Source organism: Notechis scutatus, unplaced genomic scaffold (genome assembly GCF_049901735.1).
Source record: "Notechis scutatus isolate UNSWTSFEM ecotype Mainland unplaced genomic scaffold, rNotScu1.2 NSCUSCF90, whole genome shotgun sequence".
NCBI classification, from domain to species: domain Eukaryota; kingdom Metazoa; phylum Chordata; class Lepidosauria; order Squamata; family Elapidae; genus Notechis; species Notechis scutatus.
The window spans coordinates 71,181-84,657 of NW_028263178.1; the positions used below are offsets into that span (position 1 = coordinate 71,181).

Here is a 13,477-nt window from a genome sequence, read left to right on the forward strand (position 1 = left end):
AACACAGTGTGCATGTGCAACAGCCCTGGGACATCTGCCCGATCTGCACCACAGCCACCACGTGGTAGGGAAAGCTAGGAGAGCGACTGGGACAAGCGGGCGACCCGGTTCAGGGGTGTGGCCAACCAGGGGTGACCACCGGTTCGCCTGAGCCGGTGAGAACCGGTTGAATACCACCTCTGCGTGAGCTGCAGTTCGAGTGGCCCCTTGTCCTCAGGGGCCCAGTCTCAGCTCAGGCGCTCTTTCTTTGTATCGGCCCCCTGAAACGGCTCTGGGAACTCCGTTGCAGCTCTAGGAGATTAATTCCCTTTGGACTCTTGGCAGGGTTATTCGATATAAATATCTCGTTGCTCTAAAGGCTGCTCAAATAAACATTCTTGGGAAGAGCAGCCCCATCTTGTTGGATTTCCAGATCTTTGAGACCTTGTTTGAGTTCACTAAGTGCACTAACTCATCCCCCATCCTTAAAAGCCCTTCCTGCAGAAGCCACGGGGCTGAGTACCAATGAGTAGTTGTGTGTTCATTTTCCCCACAACAACAACCCTGTGAGTTGAGTTGGGCTGAGAGACTGGCCCCAAATCCCCCAGCCTGCTTCATGACCAAGGCGGGACTTGAACTCACATCCTCTTGCTTTCTACTTCGGGGGCTTAACCAGTAGACCAAACTGGGTCCCTTACATACTTATCAAGCTTGGCACAATCCTTCATCCAGTGCATCATTAATGTTCTTGTATGAGATACTATAATTTATCAAATCCTAAAACCCAGATAGTTTTCTATTGCTTTTTAGTCATACAGTTGTTTCTAGGAGGAAATCATAAATATTTTTCTGGAAAGTTGGTAATGTTTAAATAACATAAAAGTATATTTGCCTGAGAATTGTTATAAATCTTGTATAATAGCAATTTATCAACCCTATTATATTAATGACAACATAGAAAAATTGATGACTTAACGACAAAATGTTGTATCTTCCCACTTTCATGACAAAGATTAAAAAAACTAAAGATTATTTGAGTACCATTTTTAAATCAGTTTTTATCCACTTAATTATCATACCATCCACCCCTCACTTAACTGGGTTTCTGATCACATCACAAAATTGTTTGTTACTCTTTCCTGAGATCAAGTTATATCAGCATAATGTATTTAGGAAATGAAATAATATGTGAGGATGACTTGCATAGAGCACATAAGTTATATCCCCCCCTTTCCCACAACCCATTTAGAAAGGGCAGTGATAGGAGGGAATGACTTTTGGGGGGTGGAGGAGAGATTCTGCCTGGGGAAGAAGCAGATAAGAGGAGGACACCTACAGCTGCATAAAAAAAGGGTCGGTGGGAGATTTGTACTTTCTGGCTCCCCAAATCCTGTCAGTGCAGCATTACAGCGAAGTGGGCCTAGCTCAGGTTTCCTGTCTGGGCCTCCTGGGAGAGGATCACCCTGACAATTTTCCTCTTGACAAATCCGGGTTTCTGATAAACAACCTGTTGCTTTCAGGGAGTTCATAAATCTCCTTTTTTCTGTTGTTCAACTATATTTTGTCAAAATCTATATTGTCAAAATATGATCGACAAATTTTTGTGAACTTTTTCCCTTCACTTGTAAGATAGTGGTAACACCCATTTTCCTAATGAAGCATGTCTGTAAATTAGACAACTACAGAAGAAAGATTAAATATTGAAAAAGCGTCTGGGATAAGAAACAAAGTTTTCTGCTTTTAAAATTGCTGCATGTTCCCATTCTAGTTCCATCCTTTCCTGGAGAAGAATGAGTTTGTCAATATTTCAGACATTAAACTCTACATTGACCCAAATGGAGAGGTAGCAGCAGATCTGCTCATTTGGGGCTTCTTGGTTCTTCTCAGGGATAATCCCAGGAGAGAGCATCTGGCGTATTTTGTAAGACAGAGACTTTATATCAACCAAGATGTTCTTTCACGGCTAAAGTTGCTCAACAAGGTAGGAGAAACTTTGGAGTCTTCTCTCTGTTTTCCAAAGCCTGAGGTCCCATTTCAAGAGGGCTGATGCTATTCGCCAAAGGTGGTTGACCTTCACCGAGAATTGAATCTGGGCAGGAGAAACCGGATTTTTTCCCTTAGGCTGCTTGGGAGGCTTCGATATTGTTCCATTTTGTGGGCCACGTACAATTAAGGGTCTCCATCAAACGGGTGAGAAACCCACAAGGGCTGGGGAATGTGTTGCTAATAGCTTCTGGTTGTTTGCTCCTTGTGGCCAGAAGAGCAACGAAGGCGGCAATTCTGCTGACCGGGGCCTGAATCCAGGCTTGGACTGTATTGGATGGGATTGAATCGTGAGTGGACGGAGGTCCTTTTGGTCCCATTGGGGGAAAGAAGCTTCCTCTCGTCCTGCTTGGGGAAAAGTGTCCCCTGAAGGGGCAGCTCCATAATCTGGGAGGCTCTTAAGGAGGCCAGACCTGGCCAGAGCTCTCCATGCCTCCCTTTCACCCTCCCTGGGATGGAGCAATGGGCCTTCTGCTCCTAGGAAGCAGCTCCAAGGCTTTCAGTTCACCTGAAATTATCAAGATTGTTCTGATATCACACCTTAAAATTAAGGGTGTGAGAAGAGGGGAGAAACGTGTGTTAATGGGGTCATGAGAAGGAACCGACTGGTTATCATTTAATGCTGAAATCTTTTCTCAGTTCTATCCAGGGGTGGGATTCAAATTTTGTAACAACCGGTTCTGTGGGCGTGGCTTAATTTGTGGGTGTGGCTTGATGGTCACGTGACCAGATGGGCATGGCCAGGTGGCCATGTGACTGGCAAACCAAATACAAGTGGTCCTCGCTTAATGGCCAGTTGTTTAGTAAGTGTTCTAATTTATGACTGATCTCCCCAGAGCTCCTTGACCTGGTTTTGGAGTTTTGACAACCATAAACACAAACACACAAACACACACGCACACAGCCTTCTGATCCTGCTATTCTTTGATTCTGTAAGGATCTCCTGCTGGAGCAGGGGTTGGACTAGATGACCTCCGAGATCCCTTGCAGCCCAGCCCTAGATTGCTGTGCTGCTTCAAAGAGTCTTCTGAAGCCAGGGTTTATGTCCTTCCTTCCTCTCCTTTTTTTTCTCTCTCTCTCCCTCCCTCCTTCCATGTATTTATCTATCCATCCATATATCTCATTCACTTTCTCCTCCCTCCATCTCTTTCTTTCTTTTTCTTTCTTTGTCCCATCCTTCCATCTCTTCCTTTCTTTGTCTATCCCTTTCCTTCCCTTTGCTTCCTTTCTCTTTTCTTTCTTTCTCTTTCTGTTTTCTTTCTTGTCTCTCTTTTCCTCTCTCATTCCCTCTTTTGTCTCTTTCTCCCTCTCTGTATCCTCTTCTCTCTCTCTCTCTCTCTCTCTCTCTCTCCTCTTTCTTCTTCCCTCCCCCCACTTGTGTGTGTGTGTGTGTGTGTGTGTGTGTGTGTGTGTGTGTAAAAGAGAGGCATGGATAAGTCTGACCAGGTTGGGTCTCTTTAAGAACCTCCCCAACTATGAACCGGCCCTTTCAGGGGACACTTTTCCCCAAGCAGGACGAAGCTTCTCTCCCAATGGGACCAAAAGGACCTCCACCCAATCATGATTCAAATTCATCTGAATTCAGGCCCTGGTCAACAGAATTCCCTTTTTTTCTTTGCTATTGTTAGGGATACACCCTAGCAGAATGTGCAACGGCAGGCAGGCAGGCAGGCAAATATGTGAGATAAACGTTTTTGTAGCTTGCACTCAGTAAAACAGATACACTGTGCTAGTTAAATAGTTTATTCCAGTAAGAGTTTTTTGCATAGTCAAACAGTCCATATATCATTCACTAGTTCAGTCCGTCCGTGAATTATTCATTAGCAAAGTCCAGTGTCGAAAAAAAGGTCAGTAAACTTACAAATATCAGTCCAGTAATATATCTCTTCGCAGTAGAGATATGAAGAAATCAAACCTTCTCTTTTTCTTCCTTTGCAGTTGAATAAATCAGTAGCAGGGAAAACACGCAGTTAGCAAAACCATCAATCCATCAATCCAAGTAAGCCAGCAAACAGTAAGCTAGCAAGGTTCTCTTGCTCCCTCTTATGGCAGTTTCACAGCCGCACCCAAAATTACATGCTTTGCAGTTAAAGTGACACACACTTAAAACTCACTATCATAGTTTATATATATTATTTTACCCAAACTACGTTAGGTAACCTATGTTATTCCTAACAGCTATTTTGGGCACAAGGAGCAAACAAACCTAAAACTCTTCATGACACATTCTCCAGCCCTTGTGGGATTCTCACCAGTTTGAAGGAGATACTAAACCATAGGTGGTTCACAAAATGGAGCAGTGCGAGAAGGTAAGGGTGGCAGTGGGGGATAGCGAAGTGGCCGGGTCCCTATCTTCCCCTATCTCCTCCCCACTCTGTGTGTGTGTATATATCATTGAATGTGTGTGTGTGTGTGTGTCTCTGAAAGCCGCGGCATGGCCAAGCCAGCAAGCTCTCCTTGGCGCTCTTCGCTACTTCCTTCATTTCTTCTTTTTCGAATCCAGACTGGCTAAACAACGTTTGCAGACTGCGGTGGAAGCGTCCATTCGGGTGACTCTCCTCCTCCTCCTCCTCCTCCTCCTCTTGCACCCGGCAGCTATGGATGGATCAGGAGGGTGCAGTTGTGTGGGGAGATGCTCGCTCCTCAAGTGAGCATCCACCCGCCCCGTACTTGGTTTTGCTGTGCTTTGACATTTGCTTGAGGAGCATCATCCCATGCGCATGCACCCTCCCAGCCCTGCCACAATGGCCGGTTATGAGAGGAGGAGGAGGAGGAGGAGGAGGAGGAGGAGGAGGAGGAGGAGGAGGAGGAGGAGGAGGGGAGGAGGAGGAGGAGAGGAGGAGGAGAGGGTCGCCAAGGGATGCTTCCACCACGGCCTGGCGATCATTGTTCAGCCAGTCTGCATTCCAAAAAGAAGAAATGAAGGAAGTAGCAAAGAGCGTGAAGGAAAGCTTGCTGGCTTGGCCATGCCACGGCTTTCAAGGAGACAAACACATACAGAGTGGGGGAGAGAATCAGGAAGATAGGGACCCGGCCGCTTCACTATCCCCGCCGTCACCCTCACCTTCTTAGGCCAGGCGAGGAGGGGCAGGGCCAGCCGCTTCAGCAAGGTGAAGAGGAGGCGACCAAGCACAGGCAGTAGAAACCTGGGAACGGCGTCTCCTAAAGGGCTTTGAGGTTGGATGACCTGGAGCGGCCGAGATCCGAGTGAGCATTGCACCACAGGTTCACCTGATCGCCCACTTCTTTGGTGTTGGCTTTACGGAGCCGCAGCGTGAGGTCTGGGCTGACATGTGACAGCAGTGCCTTTAGCTGTGCTTGCTTGTAAGTGTCCAAATAATCTGGTGAAGACGGCGGAGGAGTCACTCAGGTAGACCTCCCCCATCCGCAGTCCTCCTCCTGCAGAAAAAGGCCATTCCCTGAGCAAAGAAGGCAAAGAGCTGCGCCTCGACTCACCCAATTCCTAGGACTACCCCAAATGGTCTCAATTCGGCACGGAGAGGGTAGCTCCCCCTGGCAGTTCCCCTTTCCCTCACTGCTCTGACTTCCTGTGGCTCGCCTCCAGCCTGAACACCAGGTTGGACCACCAGAAGGCCACGTCCCCGCTTCTCAATGGCGCTCCTGTGCCGGCCACTGCAGGACTCTCCATCTCTTTCTCCAAATTCTCCCTCAACTTCAAAATGATGACACCTGTTGCCGACATGGGTACGACCGGGCTGCCGGTCACCTTTATCCCCCACCCCACTTGCCTTTTGCCGCTGGCACCTGGACCCCTAACCCCCAGCAGGTAAGGCCCAGCACCTGCGGTGAATCCCAGCTAAATTTCACTGTACCGGAGGACATGTGGAGAGGCTCATGTTCTCCTGCTGCTGGGAAAGCAAGAGAGTCTTTCCCGGCACAGCAAAAGTTTGCAACTTCCTCCAATAGGAAAGGGTGGCTCTGGGGCAGAGAAGAGCCGCTTGAATCCTGTTTATCTCTGCCACCTGGAGCTGTGCCGGAAAGACTCTCTTGCTCTCCCAGCAGTAGGAGAACACGAGCCTCTCCACATGTCTTCCAGTACAGCGAAATGTAGCTCGGGTCCCCACCAGTGCATCTCGCCCGCTGGATTCACTGCAGATACTGGGCCTTACCTGCTGGGGGTGAGGGCGGCGGGTGGTGGCAGCAAAAGGCAAGTGGGGTGGGGGGGTAAAGGTGACCGGCAGTGGCAGGTAGGTGACTGGGCCCCAGAGCTTGCAGAGCCTCACTCATCCAGGGAGATCAGGCAGGGCCACAGTGGAAGGCATGCAGCAATGGCTGGACTGGCGAGTGGGCAAAAGCAGGCTGCAGGCGATGCCGCGCATGCACGATAAGGACTGACTGGGAGCGGAGGGGAGGGGCGGGCAGAGAGGGGAGGGGCCAGGCAGTGGTGCAATTTGCCGGTTCTCCGAACTGCACAGAATCATAACAACTGGTTCGATAGAACTGGACAGAACCAGTAGAATCTCACCCCTGGTTCCATCTCTCCAGACTTTTCTATTTAATAAAGTCCTTTTTTTTTTTGGCAATGTGAGATGCCAAAAGCAAAAGAGAGGAACTAATGGAAGAATCTTCCAGAAGTTATATCTCCAAACATTTGGAAATATTGAGAGATTTTGTCTTTACTTAAGTGAAGACCAAAGGCTAATATCTAATATCTTGCCTAATATCCATTTTTACCTCCATTTTCCATGGACGAAGAGTCCTAACACATTTCCTTTGGCAATCCTGTTTTTTTTCTGCTCAGTCCCTTCCTCAATCTGAATGTGTGGAAAGTTGTCATCCTGGATTTGTCAAGAGGGCTCGAGAAGGAGAGCCAGTTTGCTGCTACGACTGTGTTCCTTGTCCGGAGGGGACCTTCTCCATTCAGAAAGGTGGGTGACACCAGAGGAAAATGGGAGGCCTGGTGGAACTGGATCCATCCAGAGCATTGTCATGAAAGTGTGAATTAAAACACACTTTTAAGCTTAATTGGTTTCTGGTTTATTTCCGAAATGCCCCATTTCTTATCTAAACAGAAGAGCAAAAAGACTGTGAAGGAAGGGCTGGATAGAGAGAGGTGGCTGTGGCAGATTGGACAAGCTTTACTACTGCCAGAGAAAATATTTCTTCTTTTTAGCTTGGATGTGTCCTTCCTTCCACATTTACTTCTCTAGGAACACCTGAGTTCCTTGAAACACGAGGAATTGTTTTAGGTCCACCTCCTGAAAGGAGGATTGCAATGCAGTCTACATGGGTTCCCTTTGAGGAACACTGAAAAGGTGTTGCTGATATACGAGATACACAATGTGGTGGCATGGATAGTTATGCCTGTATCTGGCTGCACCCGTATCACCACTGCTCCAATGGCCATTCCAAATTATTTGCAACAGTCACTTGATCTGCCAGCCACCTCTGAGGCAAGTATGACAAGAATTGCCATCTTGCACGTAAGTTTCTCTAGAAAGATTAATTGATTCATTATTTTCCTTTAGTAATGGAGGTTCCTATCAATATTCTGAACATTACAAAGGAAATCTTTCAAGTCCAAAGCTTCCCTCAATTTCACAGCCTATCAAAAATATACTGTAGCTATATTTTTTTTAAAAAAGTGATAACACTTATTTTTTGTCTCTGGAGATATTAAGAAATCCATCCCGGAAAATGCTCCTGATAATCACTTGTTCCCAAAGAATGTACAATATATCTTGAAATGCAAAGGACAAAGAAATATGGGGTTGGTTTTTTTTTTTCTCAGATACAGAAAAATGCACCAAATGTCCGGATGATAAATTCCCAAATAAAAAAAGAGTCCAATGTATCCCCAAAGTTATAACCTTCCTGTCTTATGAAGAACTTCTGGGCATCATCCTGGTTTCTTTTGCCCTATTCTTGTTCCTAACCACAGGCCTTGTTTTAATCATCTTCATTAAATACCGAGAAACTCCCCTTGTCAAAGCCAACAACCGGGACCTCTCCTACATCCTCCTGGTCTCCCTCCTGCTTTGCTTCTTGTCTTCTTCTCTCTTCATTGGTCAACCAAGGAAAGCCACCTGCCTTCTCCGACAAACGGTCTTCAGCATCATCTTCTCAGTTGCCGTTTCTTCTCTCTTGGCCAAAACCATCACGGTGGTGCTGGCTTTCCTGGCCACAAAACCAGGAAACCGAGCAAAGAAATGGTTGGGGAAGAGCTTGGCCAACTCCATCATCCTTTCTTCTTCTGCTGTCCAATTCTCATCTGCTCCATCTGGCTGGGAGTTTCTCCCCCTTCCCTGACTCTGACCTCCACTCCCAGCCTGGAGAGATCATCCTGCAATGCAACCAAGGGGCCGTTGTCATGTTCTACGTCACCCTCAGCTACATGGGCTTCCTGGCTGCCGTCTGCTTCACGGTGGCTTTCCTGGCCAGGAATCTGCCTGGGGCCTTCAACGAAGCCAAGCTGATCACCTTCAGCATGCTGGTCTTCTGCAGTGTCTGGGTGACTTTTGTGCCCACCTACCTGAGCACCAAAGGGAAACACATGGTGGCTGTGCAGGTCTTCTCCATCCTGGCCTCCAGTGCTGGTCTGCTGGGCTGCATCTTCATCCCCAAGTGCTACATTATCCTTCTGAGGCCAGAGCTGAACACAAAGGAGCAGCTCACAGCCAGAACAATTGTAAAAACATAAGACATAACACCATGACATTTAAAGAATTGTAAAATTTCCTTTTATTTCAAAGTAGACACTAATTATTTCAACTTAGATAGTGTGCAGGAATCAAAAAATCATGCCTACATTTTTCAATGGGAAATGTTTGAACGATTGTTATCCTTGTAACTCTCTCCATCTCAATAAATCTTGCTAAAGGGAACTCTGAAAATCATTCAGAGGAATTTGTTATTCAGCCACTGCCAATGAATTTGACACCTTATTCATACTGAGAGCAGCTAATAGTGTATCTATGAGAGAATGAATAGGAAAAGTGGTAAGATGGCTAGTGTGGGATCCAAGCTCCAACTATGTTGTTTGACAATCTCCATGAGAGCCATTGGCCATCCCACCAAGCCAGAGAAGGCAGAGGTCTCCAGGGCCTCTTGCTTAGATGTTCTCATCCAAGGAGACCTAGTTAGCGCCCCTTTCCCATAGCTGCTCCTGCCCTGTGAAAGAAGCTTCTCCATGAGATCCACCATCCTCTCTCCATCCCCTGATTAAAGCCGGTTCTTTTCCCCAATGCTTGAGCTAGTTGAGACCGGAGTCCAGAAGATGCAGAAGGAGGAGAAGCCCCATGGGAGAGTCAGGCTGCATCCTGATGAAATTGGGCTCATTGTGGCTGCACCGTGTGAATAGTTGCAAGCAGGAGTTTGGGGGCGTCTCAAACTCCACCAGAGGAAAGAGGGTCTCTCTCTCTCTCTCTCTCTTTCTCTCCAAGGTGGGAAGCCCAGCAGTGCAACCCTTGAAGGCTTCACCTGGGGGTTCACCTCAGTCCTCTCGGGGTGCTTCCAGCCCCGGAAGCCCCAGAAATAAGTCCTACCAAGGACTTTGCTCCAGGCTCCCTGGAAGCGAGCAGAAGTGGGGAGAAGAAAGGTGAATATTCTGACTAAGAGATCCTGAACGTCTCTGGAGATAAATTTCAAGGAACTATAAGGCAATAAAGGCAATCCTCCACTTATGACCACAATTTTTGTTGCTAAGTAAGTTCTGTCTCATTTTACCAACTTTTTTGCCTCGGTTGTGAAGCAAATGAGTGCGGTGTTTAGTTAAATCATGCGGTCGTTAAGCAAGTCTTTCAGGGTCTTTTTATCCGGGCTGATTTGGGTGGGGACCCTGGGTGGACGAGGGGAAGGTCCAGGGAGGAAGGAAGGTTATCTCCCATATTCACTGCAGGACCTTCATGGACAGACAGGTTGCTATCAGGTTCGTTTTCATTCCCAGGCTGCAACTTCCAATTTTGGGGATTGTTTCAGTCTGATGCAGCTGCTGCTTTGGGACTGCCCCCCACTTGCCTCCCCCATTTTAGGGGGTGGGTGGGCCCTTGACTCCCCCCCAAATGGCCCAATGTGCCCCAGAAAAGCGTAGAGGAGACCCAGCCTGAGACCCGGGGGAGGGTTGGCTCTCTGGGAAGGGACCCTGAGCCCACTGAGGGTCTCCATCTGCAGGGAGCCCTTTCAGGAGGGCAGGAAACCTGGGCATGAACTAGCCAGGATTGCTCCTTCTTCTTCTTTTTTAAAAAAAACACAAAACAAATTTTATTAATTTTAAAAAACAATACACCAACAAACAAAATGTAGAATAATAACATAGGACATCTTTTCTAAAGAAAACAAATAGAACATTTTATTTAAAGACAGAATAGTTCCAAATTATCACATTTCCATACCAGCACAGTTTAATATGTATATTCATCTTATCTGTTCAACTTCATATCTTTTCCCAACTTCTCTTTATTTCTCCCTTTCCTCCTATTCAATTATATTTCTTTTGCCTTAAATTGTATATATTCATTACATCCATCTGTCTTATTTAGAATTTCATTATTCTCTTCCAACATTCTTCTAACGTTTTGATAAACGAACAAAACACAAAACATAAATACATAAAACTTCTTTTTGGAAAGCGGCTTACCCCGGGTAACATCTTTTTATACAGACATAAATCAAGTTCATGCTCACTTAATATACTATTTCATATCTTATTTAACATTCTATATTTTCTATATATTTTCTCCCTTCATTCACTCTCTTAATTCTATTTTATTTATTTCATCTCAGTTTAAATAATTATACTTGTATCTTTTGTCCGTTCTCTTTCAATTATCTATTTTTCTTTTCTTTCTAGTACAATATTTCTCCTGTAATCACTGGCTGAATTATGACAACTTTTTATCTTTCCCCTAAATTTAACGCTTAAAATAATACATACTTTCCATGCTGATTCTGCTTAGTACATTCTAAGTATCACATTTTAGAATAATAAAACAAAGAAAAAAAGAGAATTAAGTTTATAAAATAGTAAAGACAATATTCCATAGAAAGTTAAACTCCATTGTTAAATCTTAAACATTTTTATACGTTCTCTTTAATGCATTATTAACTCATATAATATTTCAGTTTTCTAACTCAATTTCAAATACTAATATCTACAATACAATCGTATGTACTTTTGCAGAATCATTTTTTAAATTATTGTTTACCCTTTATCTCTGAAAAAAACCTGTTTTTTAACATCTTGTTTTAAACCTTTATGACTTCTCTTTCCTTTTTCCCTTCCTTTCTTATCAATTCTAGCCTTTTACCCCCCCTTCTCTCAAACTCCACTCTCTTAATTTTCCCTCTCTGTTTTATTTCTCTTTTCTGTTGCTTTCTGACATTGTATCGATTTTTCATCTTATTTTTCCCTTTCTTGGTTGCTTTTTTAAGTTCTGAATTCTCCGTTTTCTTTCCCCCATTTCTCTTTTCTTCTTCAAGTGAGATTGTCTGTCCATTAAAGATGGCTTCTTCTCCTTCCTCCCAGCCTTCTTGTTGTTGTATTTCTTGGTAGGTAGAAATCGCCATTTCTAAAAAGTGAAAAATAGATCCAGAAGAGCCCTTGCCTTCTTGTTCCTCTTCTTTTAGTTTTTGAAATTCCATTTACAATTCTTCAACCGATAGTGCCATTTTTCTTTTCTTTTTTTTCCTTAAGCACAACCCAAATGTTTTTAATCCTTCAAGAAATAGTTCCCAAAAATCCAAAAGTCATAAAGCAATCCAAATCAGAACAAATTGTTTCATTTAGCACTTTCTTCTTTTTGTATTTTTTCTTCCTGGGGTAAAGTTCAATTACACAGTCCCAAAGTAATTTTTAGAAGTCTTATTGTCATTTATTTCTAATCTTGTAAGCTGCAAGCAGTCTCCTTCAATACAATCTTAAAATAAATTCTTTACCTCTTCCCCCCCACTTATAGCAAAAAAAGTTTTAGTTTTTAATTCCAATGTTCAGAAATCTTTTATCCTCTTGGCTTTAAGTTTAAAATTTAATTACCTTCTATGCCCAAGCAGGTTTTTCCGATTTCCATCAGCTATTTCCATAGGGAGGGAGAGTGAGAAAAAATAACTTTCCCTTTCACTTTTCTTCCGCCGCTTTCCAATCTTCTTAGGAAACAATGTATCATTCAAGCAATTAAAATTCCAGGGTTTTTAAAAGTTTGTTGTTGTCCCGGTTCAGCCAAAAAACTTTCACTTTCTCCAACTTCCTCCTGCACAATCTTACCCGGCTGCAGACTTCTTTGTGGCGGCCATTGCTGACCGCCGCTCCACCGCCTAGGGAAAAAGGAGTTTAGCCGGCTGAGGAGGGGGTTTGCGATACCCCCAAGCCCCTGCCCGGATCTCCTCTCTCTTCGGTTGCCTCTACGGGGCAACCATATCCTCCAGATCCAGCTGGATCGGAGGCACTTCGGCAGTGAGCGCAGCAGGAACCATGCACAATCGCGGATTCCTGCCGCCGCCAAAGCCTGCAAACCGGAAGTTTTTTGGATTGCTCCTTCTTTCATCACCACATCTCAGCCTTGTTTCCTTTCAGCAAGAAAAGCATATTTGCTTCCCACAGATGAATTTCCAAATCTGGAGCTCTGAAACTTGGAGCCAAGTCCTTCTTCACGGGCTCATTCCCAGCCCTGCAGAGGAGCGTCTTCCCCCCTATGATGAAGGGAAAGGCAGGGGATATATTTCTTCCTCTCTCTTGGCTCCCCAGGGAGTTTTCCAGCTGCCGCCTTGGAAACCAGTCCAGTGAATGGAAAAATACAAGGAATAACGCAGAATTATGTCCTGTCCTGAGCCAGGAAGCCCTGAATATGGAGAGTTCCTGGCTTGGCCTAAGATTTAGGCCTTGTGTGTCCCTGCATAATTTCAGGCTCTGGCCCTCCTGCTCTCATGGCCGCTTTCCCCCTTGAGAGGTTTCTTTCAAAAGGGGACAGATCAGTCCTGCAAGACTCATTTCAGTCCATTTCCAGGTGGACAATTTCAAATAAATCCTCATTTTAATCCCTTTTGACCCAGGCAGCTTCATGCACGCACCCAAAATCCAAGGCCTGTCTTCTCTGGTATTAGAAATCCCTCTTAAATTCTAAGATTCCTTCCCTCCCTCCTCTCATCAAAGCCACTGCTTAAAAGTGGGGAGGGATCCAATGTCCAGAACAGAACCGGGTGGCCAAATTCAGGAGTTGAGGGGGGTTGTTTCCAGTGGAGGAAACCTCCTTGCGGGCATCTTGTTAGCCAGCTTGATCAGAACCGCTGGTGCCTATTGCCCTTCATCCCACACTTGCCAATGAAGATGACTGGCATTCCTCCATAAGACCTTTGTCACCTGGAAAGCATCCACCCACCCCAAGAAAGCAACCTTGGGGGGGGGGATATCTAAGGTGACACTTTCTGAGTGGCACTTCCTGAATCCAAGACTGAGCTCTTCCCTCCTTGAATCACCTGCCATGAGCCCAGTTCTCCAGGGGTC

The 13,477-nt window shown here is 45.3% G+C and overlaps 1 long non-coding RNA gene across 1 annotated transcript; it reads left to right on the forward strand.

The window, feature by feature from the left end:
• On the forward strand, positions 1-8,238 carry LOC148128437 (uncharacterized). The gene is made up of 3 exons (XR_015746402.1): positions 1-1,960; positions 6,785-6,911; positions 7,775-8,238. It is a non-coding gene; the product is annotated as an uncharacterized LOC148128437 (long non-coding RNA).
• Positions 8,239-13,477: the final 5,239 nt, after the last annotated feature.